We start from the raw sequence: 17,862 nt of genomic DNA, 5'->3' as shown, positions 1-17,862 counted from the left end.
TGAAAATTCTTAACTGCAAAGCACACCACAGTCTTTATACAGTAGTTGTGCTTTCAAGCAGACAGACAAAATTATGAACATTCTACAACTTTGAGCATGAAAAATAAAACAAATGAAATAGTCACACAAGGTGGTGGTTAATAAAAATACTGCACAGTAGAACACCCATACAATTGTTTTCAAAAACTTTTTAACACAATCAGTAGTTTTATTGTGTCCTCCTGTAAAGCAGTTTCATCCCATACAGATTATGTGACAGTATCAACCTATGGAACAAGTGCAAGTTGCTGAAATTTCTGTATTTCAAGAGGAGGGCAGTATGAGAAATATGCGAGAGAAGTTACAATGAAAATTTTGTTTTGGAATGTATTCAAACATTCTCTTCCAGCACAAGTTGGTTTGAGGCTGTTTATTTATTACCCTCAGTTGGGCTATCTGAGTTGTCCAATCTAAAGTTATGCCTACAATCTTTGGAATCGAGAAAGCTACAGATATTTGCTGATTGAGTGATGTTAAATTGCTACTCACCGTATAGAGAAGACAATGAGTTGCACACAGGCACAACAGAAAGATTACTAAACATCTGAGCTTTCACCTCAGCAATGTTATGTGGCTTCTATTGTGAAAACCTCATTTTGACAGATTATCCATCATCTTTCACCATAACGCACTATTCACCAAACAACAACGTGATTAGCCAACTGCTGCAAACACACCACCATCCAGCCAAACAAGCCAGTGCTATGGTCCGTTTGATTACTCAGTTTATCTTAGACTGCATAACTTCCCGTGAGAAAGTATAGTTATGTCATTGTAGCTCCAGGTGGGCAGGAACATTGCTAGGTAAATAGACTGGTGTCCAATCCAAATTAAAGCAACAAACTATTATTCCCCCTTCCTGCAACTAATTCATTATATAATCAGGCAAACTGGTTGGCATTCTGGTCAATTGACAACCACGCCAAAGATGATACCAGGGAACCTATGAAATGGGACAGTGTTTGCCGAGTAGTCCCACGTCCACAATTGATGTGTACAGAGTGACAGACAGTGCAGTGTGACACAGAGAAGACTGTCTACCACACTCTCTGCAGTGGAGGGCCATGGGAGGAATAGAAGCAAGACAGTCACAAACTGATGCGGGCTTGTGGCTTAATGTGAATCGTTCTATTGTTTTTTGATGTGGCAACAGTTTGTAAAGACTGAAACTATATCCCAAAGAACAGGCTGGGCTGATCACATATAACATCAGAAAGACAGAACAGTTATTTGGCTGTAAGGGCATGATGGTACCACCGTAATACTGCACAGCAACTGGCATCTGACCTCGCTGCATCCACGGGACATGCTGTACCAAGGCAAATGGAGTACAGAAGGCTTCGGCAGAGTGGCCTTTATTGTTGGAGACCTGCCGTGTGTGTACCTCTGATGTGTTTTCACAGAAGGGAATGTCTGGAGTGGAGTTGTCAACATGCTACCTGGACGGTCAAACAGTGGGCCAATGTTTTCTCACAGATGAGTTCTGATTTGGTCTGGACAGTGATTCTCAATGTATTTGCATCTGGATGGAATGTGGAACACGATTCTAGGACCCAACCGTTGTGGAATGAGTGATATCGAGGATAAAACTTAATGGTGTGGGCATGGATTATGTTGACCACTCTTCATGAAATTGTGCAGTTAAACAGGCAAGGTTTAACTGCTGTCAAGTATCATGACAAGATCTTGGGACCTTATGTGCAGTTGTTACGAGGTGCTGAGGTCGCAGACTTTGTACTGCTGGACAATAATGCTTGACTTCATTGAGCAAGCGTGGTTGATGTTTTCTTTGAAATGGATGATGTACCACGCATAGTGTGGCTTGCTCACTCTCCCAGTCTGAATCTTATAGAGCACATCTAGGATGCACTAGGGACATGGGGTGCATCATGTCAGCATCCACCAACCTCTCTCTAAGACTTAGCAGATCTGCAAGAAGAATGGATGTTATTGCCTCAGCATACAATTGATGACATGATTCAGAACAGGCTCCATCATTTGTTAGGCCTGTATTTCTGCCAGAGGTTGTCACTCCATAGTGAATGCATTCACCAGTTGTCAGAATGTGTATGCAAGTCCGTTATGTTGGAAAAAAAGAGAACATTTTTGTCTACTGTTACACATGTTGCAGTTATTTACGTTCTGAATTTTTTATATTGTTTGCACTTTACTATCACCTGATTATACTGTTTTGTGGTAAAACATAGGCAACCTTGCAAAATTTCGGTTTGTTGCTTTAATTTTGGACACCAGTGTACATCACCACAACATCCACAAGGCACGTATCAACAAACGACTGACTAAAATCAGATGGTGAATGCCTTGAATTCCACACAGAAGAACCAAGAGAGAATACAATGTCACATCACCATTGGGGATTTGCAAGCAATGTCATCAGTGATGATGGCTGGAGGAATATTTTGTTAACAAATTAACCAGCACATACACAAGAATTTTAATGACTGTGGGTAGCAGACTGTATTTCAGAAATGCTGATGGGCATTGCTGCCATCTGTGCAAATACAGAGAGCCATATAACAACACCTCTAAGTGCCAACTGTTGGTTTATCTAGGTTAATTTTCGGCCATCAGATGCAACACACACATTCAGTTTTGTGTAACAGTCTGTAAGTAGAAATCAACGTCACCTTCAACAGAAAATATCTTCTGGTAGCACAGAAAATTTAGTGCTATCTGTTAGATCATATAATCGCATAACAATTATACATTACACATTTCTGGAGACATACAGCAACTATTTGTTCAAATCTTCTAGTAGTTTTGTCAGCAGCTACTTTCTTCCTTCCTTTGTGCATTTTGTAACAATATGGCATCAGATTTCTGTATTGTATGAATGTTACAGTATGTACATTCACTTTTTGAGTAGTAAAAGCCCAGTACACTGTTCCGGATGGCGAGTGTTCATAGATGATAGTAACATTAGAATTGCTCTATATACGTGTGATACGACTGCTCCAGTAAACTGTGAACATTAACAATCTCATGGATAGGATGGATGGTAATAAGGTTGTCTGTTGGTGACTTCATTGTCAACGGGAAAGTGTCATCGTGAAGTGACCACAGGAGAACAGATTATTTATGGAATTGCTAACAGGACAATAATGACAGCTCACTTCAGAGGTGAGTGATTCTTTATTAAAGTGGATGGGTGGTAGAAACATTCCTGTAATGTAATAGCAAGATGCTTGTCTCAGTCACATTAATGAAATATCTACATGTAACATTGCAAAATGACATGAAATGGAATTAGAAGCTATGGTCAGTTGTAGCAAAGAGAAATGACCAACTACAGTTCATCAGAAGACTTCTGAGAACGTATAGCACACCTGCAAAAGCGACTGATTACAGAAAACACGTGACATTCTCGATTACTACTTGAGTGTGTGATACCCACCAAATTAGATTGAACAATGATCCCGAAGCAATTCAGAAGCATGATATTTTTGCTTCAATTCATATTCATATAAATGCTTCATGAGCTAGACAGTAATTCCTAGGTAGCATAAGGCAACAATTTCAAAAAACTTGGTAGGAAGTAAGTTTAGAGAACAAATTTTTCAGGGAGACCACCCAACCAGCGGTAATGTTCAACTGTTTCTCTCTGGTAAGGACAAAATAAGGGAGACTAGAGCTCATACCAAGGGATACAAGCAGTCAATTATCACCTCTCTATTCATCAGCAGAAAAAGAAACGGAAAACTAGCAATGGTACAATTAAAATGGATTTCCTCACTGATGCAATTAACCATGCAGCACATACCCCAGGTAGTTCAAGTGGTCATGCAGTGTCACAAGACTTGCCAGCCCATGGCCAATTGTACATTAAGTTTTGCAGTCTATTTCACAGAGGTACCAGTAAAAGGCTCAGATGGTGCAGCAATTTGTGTGTGCGTGCGTGCATATGTGTGTGTGTGTGTGTGTGTGTGTGGGGGGGGGGGGGGGGGTTTAGGGCACAAAACATCTAAGGTCATAAGCACCCAGTATAGGACCATAGAATGCTGGGACCACAAGGGTAAAAAAACCGTTGCGAGGTCCAACACAAAAAGGAAGAAAAAACAAATCTAAAACATCAAGATGTTACGGAAGAGTATCTAAAAGACATTGACAAGACACCGGAGTCACCAGGTAGAAATCAAATCTGTTATGTCATATTACTGCTATTTAAAAAACTTAAAACGCGAGCCACAGCTCGCACATCATCCGCTAAAATGTCCAGCAAAGCGGGCAACAGCCTGATCCTGAGACGTAAATGGCTAAAATAGGGGCAGAGGATCAGGAATGTTTGACTGTTAATTGCTGGCTACAGAAAGGACAGCTGAGTGCAGGGTCGCCTCTCAACAAGTGGCGGTGACTAAAGCGGCAGTGCCCTATTCGCAACTGAGCTAACATGACTTCCTCACAGTGAGACGGCTGGGGAAAAGTCTACCACGCTGTTGGGAGAGGTTTGACTTCTCTGAGTTTGTTCCCATGAAGAGAGCACCAATGTTTATGCCAAAGTGAAGTGATATGCCAACAGAGAAAAGTACAAACATCTTACGAGGTAACAGAGTAAGAGGCGGGCCAACCGAGATGGACTGTGGCCTTGGCTGCAGCATCAGCAGCATCGTTCCCAGGCACACCAACATGACCAGGAACCCACATGAACATCACTTGGGCTCCCCCATCCAGGAACTAATGGAGGCAGTCCTGGAGCCATCGAACGATTGGGTGGACTAGATCGGGATCATCTAGACTCTAAAGGGCACTGAGGGAGTCAGAGCAGATCACACAGTGAGTGAGCTGGTGCCTCCAGACGTAGTGAACAGCCCGATAGAGGGCAAAAAGCTCTGCTGTATAAATTGTGCACTGGTTGAGAAACCAGTATTGAAACTTATCAGCCCCGACAACAAAAGCACAGCCAACACCTTGGGTGGACATGGAACCATCAGTGTACAAAAATATGTGATCAGCAAGTTGTGAGCAAAGTTCGAGAAATTTGCAGCGATAGGTCGGCTTGGGAGTCGAATCCTTCGGGAATGAGCTGATGTCAAAACGAACACAAACCCGTGTCTGAAGCCAAGGTGGTGAAGGGCTCTCCCCCATTTGGAAAGTGGCAGGAAGTGTGAACTGCAGCTGCTGAAGAAGGTGATAATAGCGGACGCCAGGAGGCCGCAGAGAAGAAAAGTACATCTCATACTGGCGGTCACGAATTTCATCAAAAAAAGGGTCAAAGGTTGGGTGACCTGGCATGGAAGAAAGCCGACACGCATACCTACTGAGTAGGATATTGTGCCAGTATGACGGTGGTAGTTCACCGGCTTCTGCGTATAAACTCTCAACTGGGCTAGTACAGAAGGCACCAGAGGCGAGACGGATCCCCAACGGCGTAAGATAGACGACTGTGCAGAGGAGTAGACAATGCATCCATAATCCAACTTGGAGTGGACAAGAAATCGATAGAGCAGAGGACAGTCCGGTCAGCTCCCCAGGGACTGGGTGCAGCATGCAGCCAGATAGGACACATGAGGAGACCAACTGAGTTTCCTAACAAACGTAAGCCCTAAGAACTTTGTTGCATCCACAAACGGGAGAGCATTTTGGCCCAGTCGCAAGGACGGTGGAAGAAATGCCTCATACCACCAGAAGTTGATGGTTGGTTGGTTGTTTGAGGTGAAAGGGACCAAACAGCAAGGTCATCAGTCCCTTGTTTCAAATAGACTCCATTCTGCTAACGGGACATCTCAGAAAAGGCAGAACAATAAAACGGAAAAAGGGGAAACGTAAAAGGGCAGTCACGTTGTCATTAGTAAAAACAAACGAGGGAAGTTGGCAAGAGAACGAACCCAACACTATGCTGAAGCAGCATAGGCAAGACCACCTGTGACTGAAAAGGGACAACCGCTATAATGCAGAAAGTACGTATGGGAATAGAAAAACTAACCAAGCCTTAAAAAGAAGGGGTAAAAACAGAGTAAAAGGGAAAGAAAAGAGGATTTCGGTCAGGGAGGGGAATTGGGAATCTCCGAACACTGCTTACAGTGGGAGACACCCAAACACTCACCGCCCTGCACCAACACCAGAGAGAGATTAAAAACCTTAAAACTGAGAATAAAAACCACTCTCCCGGAGGAAACCTAGAACCAGAGAGACCATCCGGGAATCGTCAGCCAACATCAAAGGTAAAGTGTGGGGGAGTCTGTACTTCGCACGCAGAGCCAAAAGAAGGGGGCATTCAACCAAAATGTGGGCCACTGACTGGAAGGCTCCACAACCACATAGCGGGGGTGGCTCATCACGCAAAAGGAAACCATGGGTCAGCCTGGTATGGCCAATGCGGAGACGACACAGTGTGGTCGAGTCCTTGCGGGAGAGGCGAAAGGAAGAACCAGAAGTTGAGGCAAATGGATTTGGTAGCAGAAAAGTGGAAACCATTTGCGACACTCCACGAATAGAGATGGTCCAGACAACACTGAAGACAGCATTGCAAGAGACAAGTCTGCTGGGAGCTGCAATAAATAGCAAAGTCGTCAATGAAATGCCAGAAATGCCAGCTGGAAGGCAGTCCATAATGGGGTTGATGGCTATGACGAACAGGACGACACTCAGTACGCAGCCCTGAGGCACCCCATTCTCCTGTGAAAAGGTGTGGGATAAGGAGGAACCCACACATACCCGGAAAACTCAGTCTGTGAAAAATTCCCGGATGAAAGTGGGAAGATGACCGCGAAGGATCCATGTACACATAGTACGTAGAATGCCTGTCTGCCAACAGGTATCATAGGCTTTCTCCAAATCATAGGAAATGGGCACTGTTTGTCGCTTCTGCAGAAAATTATCCATGATGAATGTCAACAGGGTGACGAGATGATCAACCGCTGAGTGGTGCTTTCAGGACCCACACTGAGCATTAGTGAGAAGATGGTGTGACTCCAGCCACCACACAAATTGACCATTGATCATGCGTTCCATCACCTTACAAATGCTGCTGGTAAGGGAAATTGGACGATAGCTGGAAGGAAGAGATTTATCTTTACCAGGCTTAGGTAGGGGAACAATAATAGCTTCACGCCAAAGTGTGGGAAATACACAGTCAGTCCAAATACGGTTGTAGGTATCGAGGAAAAAGCGTTTTCCCACAGGAGGAAGATTCTGTGGCATGAGGATGTGGATTGTGTCAGGCCCAGGAGCAGAAGACCTGGATGAGGAGAGAGCACGTTCGAGCTCCCTCATAGTAAAAGGAGTATTGTAGCATTCTCAATTCAAAGAAAGAAAAGAGATTGCACAAGCCTCCTCCACCTGTTTCCCAGGAAGGAGGGTAGTGGGTGGAGCTTGAAACCGTCGTGAAGTACTGGCCCAAAGCATTGGAAACATCGACAGGGTCGACTACGGCTCTTCCTGCCACAGTCAGACCAGGGATTGGGGAGTGGGCGGTAGACCCAGAAAGCTGGCGCAGGCCACCCCAGATTGGTCTTGCGGACGCAGCTTGGTTTCTTGGAGACAGACTACAAGCGGACATTGTGATCGCAGGAGCAGCTGGAGGTCTGCCCTGTTAAGACTGAAGGCAACAGATATTCCATTGTAAAGGCCCATAAAATTTAGGAACACAGGAGAATGAAGAAGGAACTCACCTCGACAGCCGCTTACGACAAGCTGTCGAGAGAGGACGGCCACTGGAATCCACAGGTGGAGTATCTTCTTCCATCAACTCAGTGGGATCAACGGAGCTTCCCCTGTGTTGGTCAGTTGAGAAGGACAATGAGTCGGAGAGGGGGACGACTGTTTGCCTTTGGATGATTGTTTTGGCTTTTGGCGATTGGTAGAAGAGCCAGACAGCTGCGAACTCTAGATACGCAAGAAATCTTCCTGGGAATAATCCTTTTTGAATTGATGGTTCGCTGGGTGCACTGCAACTGTCTTCACAGGTGAGGGCGAAGAACGGGTTATCAGAATCTACTGCCCGGCTAGCGAGAGACGGAGTGTCAGCTTGAAGGCGAGGGGACTTTGCCACCATTAAACTGAACTAGGTCACGAGTTTGTGTAGCCACGTTTTTCGTGGGACAGGGAGAGGCTAACACAGCGCTGTAGCTTGCAGACGAAGGGACATTCGGTTTATGGCTGGGCAAAAGGAAAAGATACCTTCTCTTTCACCCATATCTCCTGAACAGCCCACTCATCTTCATAGAAAGGACAAGAATGAGAAGAAGAAGCAGCATTTTCTCCATGACAATTAATGCAGCAGGGGGAAGGAGGTGGACAGGCGACCTCGTGTGCATCCCTGCTACAAGTGACACATCTGGCCGCGTTTTTACATGGCATGCTGGTATGATTGAACTGGTGGCATTTATAACACCTCAACTGATTGGGAATGTAAGGGCGCACAGAGATGACTTCATAGCCTGCCTTTATCTTGGTATGAAGTGTTAACCGATCTAAAGTCAGGAATAATGTGTGAGTGGGAATCAAATCGGTAGCTTCCTTCTTCACAGCTCTATGAACAGCAGTAACGCCCTGATCCAATACATAATTAGTTATTTCATCCTCCGTCAAGCTATCCAACAGCCGGGTGCAGACAACATTGCAGGATGAGTAAAGTGTCCTGTGAGCCTACACTTCAATAGGATATTCGTGGAGGGTTCGGGCCTTGAGTAGGTTCTGGGTCTGGAGAGAAATATCAATTTCACAAAGAAGTATTCCATTGTGGAGATGAGACATTGACTCCACAGGGCCGGCGATGCCATTTACGCCTTTTTGTATAACAAAGGAGTTTACAGAGGCAAAAGTCTGGTTTTTGTCTAAACGTGAGACTACAAGATATCGAGGCGCAACAGTTAGAGACATTGAAGCAGGAGCCTCATTCCACTTCAATGGGAAACACTGAGAAAGAGAAGGAAAATCAGTCATTGGGAAGAAGTCCAAAATGACTGCCAGCGTCTCCGATGGCGCGCTCCTTCCAGCAGGGGCCCTCCAAAGGGGAGGCCCCTGCCTCAGGTGATTGTCCACATCTTAGGTCACACATTCTGAATGACAGACAGAGGGACCAATCGGAAGAGGAGAAAGGTAACAGCTCAGACAATCACCCGTCCCTGGGCCTGGCTTGTATCAGCGGGTACGTGCAGGCCCTACACGCCAAGTCGTGTTAAATGCGTGAGTGGCTGTCAGGCACACACAGGGAGGAGAAGAAAACATAAAAGGGAAAGGAAGCAATAAAGGATAGTCTCAAACGCCAAAGCAGAAGAGACAGAGCACAACAAGGAAAACTGGGCGGGGCGACACGGGCAAAGAGCGACACGGGAATAGAGCGGCGCAGGGAACGAGCGACACGGGAATAGAGCGGCGCAGGGAACGAGCGACACGGGAATAGAGCGGCCCAGGGAACGAGCGACACGGGAAAAGAGCGGCGCAGGGAACGAGCGACACGGGAAAAGAGCGGCGCAGGGAACGAGCGACACGGGAAAAGAGCGGCGCAGGGAACGAGCGACACGGGAAAAGAGCGGCGCAGGGAACGAGCGACACGGGAAAAGAGCGGCGCAGGGAACGAGCGACACGGGAAAAGAGCGGCGCAGGGAACGAGCGACACGGGAAAAGAGCGGCGCAGGGAACGAGCGACACGGGAAAAGAGCGGCGCAGGGAACGAGCGACACGGGAAAAGAGCGGCGCAGGGAACGAGCGACACGGGAAAAGAGCGGCGCAGGGAACGAGCGACACGGGAAAAGAGCGGCGCAGGGAACGAGCGACACGGGAAAAGAGCGGCGCAGGGAACGAGCGACACGGGAAAAGAGCGGCGCAGGGAACGAGCGACACGGGAAAAGAGCGGCGCAGGGAACGAGCGACACGGGAAAAGAGCGGCGCAGGGAACGAGCGACACGGGAAAAGAGCGGCGCAGGGAACGAGCGACACGGGAAAAGAGCGGCGCAGGGAACGAGCGACACGGGAAAAGAGCGGCGCAGGGAACGAGCGACACGGGAAAAGAGCGGCGCAGGGAACGAGCGACACGGGAAAAGAGCGGCGCAGGGAACGAGCGACACGGGAAAAGAGCGGCGCAGGGAACGAGCGACACGGGAAAAGAGCGGCGCAGGGAACGAGCGACACGGGAAAAGAGCGGCGCAGGGAACGAGCGACACGGGAAAAGAGCAGCGCAGGGAACGAGCGACACGGGAAAAGAGCAGCGCAGGGAACGAGCGACACGGGAAAAGAGCAGCGCAGGGAACGAGCGACACGGGAAAAGAGCAGCGCAGGGAACGAGCGACACGGGAAAAGAGCAGCGCAGGGAACGAGCGACACGGGAAAAGAGCAGCGCAGGGAACGAGCGACACGGGAAAAGAGCAGCGCAGGGAACGAGCGACACGGGAAAAGAGCAGCGCAGGGAACGAGCGACACGGGAAAAGAGCAGCGCAGGGAACGAGCGACACGGGAAAAGAGCAGCGCAGGGAACGAGCGACACGGGAAAAGAGCAGCGCAGGGAACGAGCGACACGGGAAAAGAGCAGCGCAGGGAACGAGCGACACGGGAAAAGAGCAGCGCAGGGAACGAGCGACACGGGAAAAGAGCAGCGCAGGGAACGAGCGACACGGGAAAAGAGCAGCGCAGGGAACGAGCGACACGGGAAAAGAGCAGCGCAGGGAACGAGCGACACGGGAAAAGAGCAGCGCAGGGAACGAGCGACACGGGAAAAGAGCAGCGCAGGGAACGAGCGACACGGGAAAAGAGCAGCGCAGGGAACGAGCGACACGGGAAAAGAGCAGCGCAGGGAACGAGCGACACGGGAAAAGAGCAGCGCAGGGAACGAGCGACACGGGAAAAGAGCAGTGCAGGGAACGAGCGACACGGGAAAAGAGCAGCGCAGGGATGGTGGTGGTTGTTGGGATGTTTAAGGGGGACTAAACAGCGAAGGTCATCAGTCCCCCATTCCAAAATCAGGCGAGCCGAAAATCTACGGAGCAGGTAAAAACCAAAGGGGGAGGAGACGACCCCCCAGGCGCTAAAAGAACACAAATGGAGCAACAAACATTACAGACAAGAACAGGACAGAGGAACACCAGACAGAAAGAAGCAGAAGAAAGGAAGACGGCCGGAGACTGGTTGACTGACCACGAGAACAAAAAAGGGAAAGAGCCAACCATCTCACGGCACACCAGAACAGCAACAGACACAAGGACAAAAGACACAGAAAAGGAAAGGTGCAGGACCTCCCTAAATCGAACCATAAAACGGACTACCACGGATAAAATTTAAAACGGCATCAGCCATGGAGGCATCGTCAGATAAAACCAAAGCCAAAGTGCCCGGGAGATTAAAAGAGTGCCGGAGTGTGCGCAGTCGAGGACACTCCAGCAAAATGTGGCCAACCGTCAGCCGGGACCCACACCGACACAAGGGGGGATCCTCCTGACGCAACAGATGGCCGTGCGTCAGGTATGTATGGCCGATGCGCAGCCGACACAGGACTACCGAGTCCCTGCGAGAAGCCCGCAGGGAGGAACGCCACACATCGGTCGTCCCCTTGACAGCCCGCAGTTTATTCGGGGCTGTCATGCCACGCCACTCAGCAGCCCACATCCCAATCAGCTTACGGCGCAACACCATCTGCTGGTCGCGAGCCGTAAGGCCGACCTCCAAAGCCGGGGCGTCGATCGCCCCTTTGGCCAGCCTGTCTACACGTTCGTTCCCTGGGATGCCAACATGACCGGGCGTCCAAACCAGGACCACCGAACGACCAGAACGGGCAATGGCGGAAACAGTCTCCTGAATGGAGGACACCAGAGGAGAGGAGGGATAGCAGCAGTCGATGGCCTGAAGGCTGCTCAGGGAGTCACTGCAGATGACGACGGACCTACCTGAGCAGAAACGCATATGCTCAAGAGCGCGCAATATGGCCACCAGCTCTGCAGTAAATATACTGCAGCCAGCCGGCAAGGAGCGTTGCTCAACATGAGCAGCATGAGCAAAAGAGTAGGCAGTGCGACCATCAACCAGGGAACCATCAGTGTAGACAGTCTCACAGTCCGAAAATGAGGCGAGGAGAGCAAGAAAACGGCGACGGAGGGCCACAGGCGGAACCGAGTCCTTGGGTCCCTGTGCCAAGTCCAGACGGACGGACGGCCGGGACAAACACCAGGGAGGCGTAGGTGCACGGACCCGGAAGGGAGGCGGAAGAGGGAATGAACCCAATTCCGACAGCAGGGACTGAACGCGGACAGCGACGGAAAGCCCAGACCTAGGTCGCCGTTCGGGCAGATGGAGGACCATAGCAGGGAAAAGCAGGCGACGATTGGGATGATCTGGCGAGCAATGAACGTGGACAGCATAGTCGACGAGCAGACGATGGCGGCGAATCCGCAGCGGGGGAACCCCGGCCTCCACCAGTAGACTATCCACGGGGCTGGTGCGAAAAGCGCCAGTGGCAAGCCTAACCCCACAGTGGTGTATGGGGTCTAACAACTTCAACACTGAGGGGGACGCAGACCCATAGGCCAGGCTCCCATAATCAAGCCGGGACTGCACAAGGGCGCGGTACAACCGCAGCAGCGTGCAGCGATCTGCACCCCAAGACGTGTGGCTAAGGCAGCGGAGGGCGTTGAGGTGCCGCCAGCATTTTTGCTTCAGCTGAGTAACATGAGGAACCCATGTGAGCCGGGCATCAAACACGAGTCCCAAGAAGCGGCAAGTGTCCACCACTTCAAGCAGGTGGCCGTCGAGGTAAAGTTCAGGATGAGGGTGGACCGTCCGACGCCTGCAGAAGTGCATAACTCGAGTCTTGGGTGCAGAGAACTGAAAACCGTGAGTCAGAGCCCATGATGCTGCCTTGCGAACGGCGACTTGCAGCCTGCGTTCGGCGACTCCCGTAGTCGTGGAGCTAAATGAGATGCAGAAGTCGTCGGCATACAAAGAAGGAGACACCGACGACCCCACTGCTGCAGCCAGACCATTAATGGCCACTAAAAATAAGGAGACGCTCAACACCGAGCCCTGCGGGACCCCATTTTCCTGTATGTAAGAGGAACTAGAGGTGGCACCGACTTGCACCCGGAAAGAGCGGCGCAATAAAAAGCTTTGAATAAAAGCCGGGAGCCGACCACGAAGACCCCACTCATGCAATGTGGCGAGGATGTGATGCCTCCATGTGGTGTCATACGCCTTCCGCAGATCGAAAAACACAGCAACGAGATGCTGACGTCGGGCAAAGGCCATACGGACAGCAGATTCCAGCCGCACCAAATTGTCCACTGCAGACCGGCCCTGACGGAAGCCACCCTGGGATGGAGCGAAGAGACCGCGCGACTCAAGGACCCAACACAAACGCCGCCCCACCATACGTTCGAGCAATTTGCACAAAACGTTGGTGAGGGTAATGGGACGATAGCTGTCCACCGCCAGTGGGTCCGCACCGGGCTTCAAGATGGGGACAATAACACCCTCTCGCCATTGCGACGGGAACACGCCTTCACTCCAAATGCGATTAAATATCGCGAGAATGTGTCTCTGGCAGTCCCTGGAGAGATGCTTCAGCATCTGTGCGTGGATGCAGTCCGGTCCTGGTGCTGTATCAGGGCAATCGGCGAGGGCAGCGAGGAATTCCCTCTCGCTGAAAGGAGCATTGTAAGTTTCAGAACGACGCGTGTGGAACGATAATGGCGTCTGCTCGGCCCGCTCCTTGAGAGAGCGAAAGGCGGGGGGATAAGTTGCAGTCGCAGAGCTCGTAGCGAAGTGCGCAGCAAGGTGTTCAGCAATGGCGGCAGCGTCCGTGCACACAGCGCCGTCCAAAGAGATCCCAGGGACACCCGTAGGGGTCTGGTGTCCATAAATCCGCCGTATCCGGGACCACACGAGCGAGGGGGAAACACGGGAGCCCAAGGAGGAAACATACCGCTCCCAGCACTCCTGCTTACGCCGTGCAATAAGACGGCGGGCGAAGGCACGGAGCCTCTTAAAGGCGATGAGGGTCTCCAGAGACGGGTGCCGCCTATGACGCTGGAGAGCCCGCCTACGGTCGCGAATAGCCTCAGCAATCTCCGGCGACCACCAGGGGACAGCCTTCCTCTGAGGGAGGCCAGAAGAACGGGGGATGGAAGCCTCGGCCGCTGAAATGATGGACGTGGTTAAAACACGAACCACCTCGTCAATGTCACCCTGTGGGGGAGACTCAATGGTTGCAGCGGAAGTAAAAGCTGGCCAGTCAGCCCTGTGGAGAGCCCAGCGGGGCAAGCGCCCAGAAGAATGACACTGGGGCAGTGACAAATAGATGGGAAAATGGTCACTACCACACAGGTCAGGGTGCACTCTCCAGTGGAGGGATGGGAGAAGGCCAGGGCTGCAAATAGAGAGATCGATGGCCGAGAACGAGCCATGGGCCACACTGAAATGCGTGGGAGCACCGGTGTTCAAGAGGCTAAGGTCGAGCTGAGCCAACACATGCTCCACGGCCCGACCGCAAACATCGGAGACAGTCCCACCCCATAGAGGGTTGTGGGCATTGAAATCACCCAGCAGCAAAAAAGGTGGCGGCAGTTCGGCTATCAGAGCAGCCAGGACATGCTGTGCGACAACACCATCAGGTGGAAGGTAAATACTGCAGACGGTGATAGCCTGTGGCGTCCACACCCGAACAGCGACAGCCTCTAAAGCTGTTTGTAGAGGTACAAACTCGCTGTGAAGAGAGTTAAGGACATAGATGCAGACGCCACCAGACACCCTTTCATAAGCTGCTCGGTTCTTAAAATAACCCCGATACCCACGGAGGGCGGGGGTTCGCAGTGCTGGAAACCAAGTTTCCTGCAGAGCAATGCAAAGGAAAGGATGACGGCTGATAAGTTGGCGGAGCTCAGCTAGATGGTGGAAAAAACCGCTGCAGTTCCACTGGAGGATGGTATTAGCCATGGATGGGAAAGGCGTGAAGGGACTGGGGAGGCAGATTACGCCTCCGGGGCCCCTGCTGCTACTGAGTCACCACCTGGACAACAGCTATCTATTGCATCCGAGGGACTGGCGAGATCCATGTCCTCAGCGGACGCCAGGATCTCCACCTCATCTTCGGACGCAGAGGGAGAAGGTTGCGGTGGGACAGGTGCCACCGCAATTTCAGGATGCTTGGGAGCCTTTTTCTTCGACTGCTTTGCGCGCTGAGCCTTAGGTGGTCCTGGCTGGGAGGGCCTCACTGGGTCAGTCTCTGGGACTGAAGACGACCGTGACGCCCTACGACCAGCGACCGGTGGTTGTTTGACAACCTTGCGGGTGTCCGCTTTGGCACTGGGCAAAGCCTGGGATGGGAGGGTCCCAAGGGACCCCTTCCGAGCGAGAGGAGCCGAAGAAGGCTCACGCTTCTCCGGCTGTGAAGGGGGAACAGATGTCCCCGGTGGTTGGGGTGGTGTTGCTCCTGAAGTAGATGGAGCAGGAGCAACAGGGAGTGAAGTGCCCCCCACAACCAAGGGGGCCGGTGAATGCTGACCGAGCTGAGATCGAACTGGTGTTGCAGCAGCGGCATAACTAGTTGGCATTGGCACAGGATGTAGCCGCTCAAATTTCCGCCTTGCCTCGGTGTAGGACAGGCGGTCCAGGGTCTTATATTCCATTATCTTCCTTTCTTTCTGGAAGATCCTACAGTCCGGCGAGCAGGGGGAATGGTGTTCTCCGCAGTTAACACAGATAGGAGGCGGGACACATGGAGTATCAGGATGCGAAGGACGTCCACAATCCCGACACGTGATGCTGGAAGTACAGCGAGATGACATGTGCCCAAACTTCCAGCATTTAAAACACCGCATCGGAGGAGGGATATATGGCTTCACATCACAACGGTAAACCATCACCTTAACCTTTTCGGGTAAGACATCACCCTCAAAGGCCAAGATGAAGGCACCGGTGGCTACCTGATTATCCCTCGGACCCCGATGGACGCGCCGGACGAAGTGAACACCTCGTCGTTCGAGGTTGGCGCGTAATTCATCGTCGGACTGCAGAAGAAGATCCCTGTGGAATATAATACCCTGGACCATGTTCAGACTCTTATGCGGCGTGATGTTAACTGAAACATCCCCCAACTTGTCACAATTGAGCAACCTCCGTGACTGGGCAGAGGATGCCGTTTTGATGAGCACAGAACCAGAGCGCATCTTGGACAAGCCCTCCACCTCCCCGAACTTGTCCTCTAAATGCTCCACAAAAAACTGGGGCTTGGTTGACATAAACGATTCCCCATCAACTCGCGTACACACAAGGAACCGGGGTGAATAGTCTCCACTGCCTTCTTTTGCCATACGTTCCTCCCATGGAGTGGCCAGGGAGGGAAGTGATCGTGGATCGTATTTCCTGCCGTTGAGGTTAGACCTCGATCGCTTAGAGACTGCTGGTGGTGGCCCACCAGCGAGAGATGATGTACCACGCTTCATTGCGGGTCATCCGCCCTGATGCCACCTACTCCGACCAAGGGCCCTCCCCACGGGCGCCACCCAGCCGCAGCAATAGCCACCTGGCAGGATGGCCATTGCCGGGAGTCCTGATGCCCCAGGGAGATGGGCATCTACTCCTTGGCATACGTGGGGAGTGAACGGCGCAGGCATCAGTAGAGCGATCCCTGTGTTGTCAGGGGGCTACAACCAAGAGGGTACATGGCGGCCCCACCACAACGGGCTGGCTACCGTGCTGGATCTTAGGTGCAAAAATGGCCAAGGTCGTCGTCGCAGTTAAAAGAAACACTGCAGAGTGCAGTGCGGTAATCGCCCAAGAGATCGAAAACGAGCGGGACACCATTGCAACGACGAGGAAGACGGCTAAAGGTCTAATTGCACGACGGATACAGTGCACCATGTAAGGCGCCCTTCCCCAATTGGCTCGCTCTTCGGAATAATTTAGAAAGATGGTGGTCAAACCCGAGAGGGGACCATCACATAAGGCCGAAACAAGTGAGACTCCTTTTAGTCGCCTCTTACGACAGGCAGGAATACCGCGGGCCTATTCGAACCCCCGAACCCGCAGGGGGGAGCAGCGCAGGGAACAAGCGACACGGGAAAAGAGCAGCGCAGGGAACGAGCGACACGGAAAAAGAGCAGCGCAGGGAACGAGCGACACGGGAAAAGAGCAGCGCAGGGAACGAGCGACACGGGAAAAGAGCAGCGCAGGGAACGAGCGACACGGGAAAAGAGCAGCGCAGGGAACGAGCGACACGGGAAAAGAGCAGCGCAGGGAACGAGCGACACGGGAAAAGAGCAGCGCAGGGAACGAGCGACACGGGAAAAGAGCAGCGCAGGGAACGAGCGACACGGGAAAAGAGCAGCGCAGGGAACAAGCGACACGGGAAAAGAGCAGCGCAGGGAACAAGCGACACGGGAAAAGAGCAGCGCAGGGAACGAGCGACACGGGAAAAGAGCAGCGCAGGGAACGAGCGACACGGGAAAAGAGCAGCGCAGGGAACGAGCGACACGGGAAAAGAGCAGCGCAGGGAACGAGCGACACGGGAAAAGAGCAGCGCAGGGAACGAGCGACACGGGAAAAGAGCAGCGCAGGGAACGAGCGACACGGGAAAAGAGCAGCGCAGGGAACGAGCGACACGGGAAAAGAGCAGCGCAGGGAACGAGCGACACGGGAAAAGAGCAGCGCAGGGAACGAGCGACACGGGAAAAGAGCAGCGCAGGGAACGAGCGACACGGGAAAAGAGCAGCGCAGGGAACGAGCGACACGGGAAAAGAGCAGCGCAGGGAACGAGCGACACGGGAAAAGAGCAGCGCAGGGAACGAGCGACACGGGAAAAGAGCAGCGCAGGGAACGAGCGACACGGGAAAAGAGCAGCGCAGGGAACGAGCGACACGGGAAAAGAGCAGCGCAGGGAACGAG

General features: G+C 51.6%; 1 protein-coding gene across 2 annotated transcripts in view; it reads right to left on the bottom strand.

Moving 5' to 3' along the window:
- LOC126175911 (alanine aminotransferase 1-like) overlaps positions 1-17,862 on the bottom strand; it is a 107,906-nt gene that overhangs the window by 74,881 nt on the left and 15,163 nt on the right. The window lies entirely within an intron of this gene.

The sequence above is a fragment of the Schistocerca cancellata genome, chromosome 3 (genome assembly GCF_023864275.1).
Source record: "Schistocerca cancellata isolate TAMUIC-IGC-003103 chromosome 3, iqSchCanc2.1, whole genome shotgun sequence".
Lineage (NCBI taxonomy): Eukaryota > Metazoa > Arthropoda > Insecta > Orthoptera > Acrididae > Schistocerca > Schistocerca cancellata.
Note: the sequence above shows the minus strand (reverse complement) of the source record. Positions and strands in the feature narration are given on the sequence as shown.